This window comes from Myotis brandtii, unplaced genomic scaffold, assembly GCF_000412655.1.
Source record: "Myotis brandtii unplaced genomic scaffold, ASM41265v1 scaffold479, whole genome shotgun sequence".
In the NCBI taxonomy this organism is placed as follows: Eukaryota; Metazoa; Chordata; class Mammalia; order Chiroptera; family Vespertilionidae; genus Myotis; species Myotis brandtii.
Genome location: NW_005368305.1, coordinates 480,849 through 481,124, shown reverse-complemented (window position 1 = coordinate 481,124; position 276 = coordinate 480,849). Strand labels below are relative to the sequence as shown.

At 66.3% G+C, this 276-nt stretch overlaps 1 protein-coding gene across 7 annotated transcripts in view; it reads right to left on the bottom strand.

Moving 5' to 3' along the window:
• The window catches only part of CTAGE5 (CTAGE family, member 5), a 126,545-nt gene that overhangs the window by 80,367 nt on the left and 45,902 nt on the right, over positions 1 to 276 (bottom strand). The window lies entirely within an intron of this gene.

Below are 276 nucleotides of genomic sequence, written 5' to 3'. Positions count from 1 at the left end.
ATCTTCCTCTTCCCCCGCCGCCCCACCCCTCGGTTTGGTTTCGGCCAGGCCGCCATGGGGGCGGGGTGGGGGCGGACGCAGTAAAGGTCCCGCCTTCTTCGCGCGAGGTTGGTAGACGTGTCCCGGGCGCTTGCTCTTAAAGGGGCCGGCTCTCTACCTGGCAAAGCCACCCACCTTTGGAAGTCCAGGGGTTCAGGGCTGAGAAAATGGGAATCGGCCTCCGGCTTTGCGCTGGGGTGTGAGCCGCTCAGCCCAGAGGCCGAGGGCATTGGCCCA